The following is a 447-nucleotide window of genomic DNA, read 5'->3' as shown; positions in this document are numbered from 1 at the left end:
ATTTGATTTGTTTGTTGACGTTGTCATAGCGATAGATTTTAAACAATTTAAAAGTTAATTGTTGCGTTAATTTGAATTTGCTAGAAATAAACGATTAGTTGATTTCTTCTGTAAATAAAGTTTAATAACGAATAACTGTTTGGAGTATTTTATTCAATCGAACATTTGAACCCGTTGCATCGTAAATCGGTTACGACAGCGAGTATTATAACAGTATGTATTTATGTATGTATGTATCAAATCAAATCAAATTTTATTCAATCAATCCAAATTAATAATAATTAGGTAATGATTAGGAGACCAAAGCTAAAAGAAAACAAAATTCTTGTGTCGCAGGCCACCGTTCACAAATTGTTCATTCTAACACAATTTTTATGTAAATTTATAATTCATGACAAAATTAACATATTGCACAATTTACATGATTCTAATTAAATAAAAATTGTA

Source organism: Helobdella robusta (genome assembly GCF_000326865.2).
Source record: "Helobdella robusta unplaced genomic scaffold HELROscaffold_43, whole genome shotgun sequence".
Lineage (NCBI taxonomy): Eukaryota > Metazoa > Annelida > Clitellata > Rhynchobdellida > Glossiphoniidae > Helobdella > Helobdella robusta.
This window is presented reverse-complemented; position numbering follows the sequence as displayed.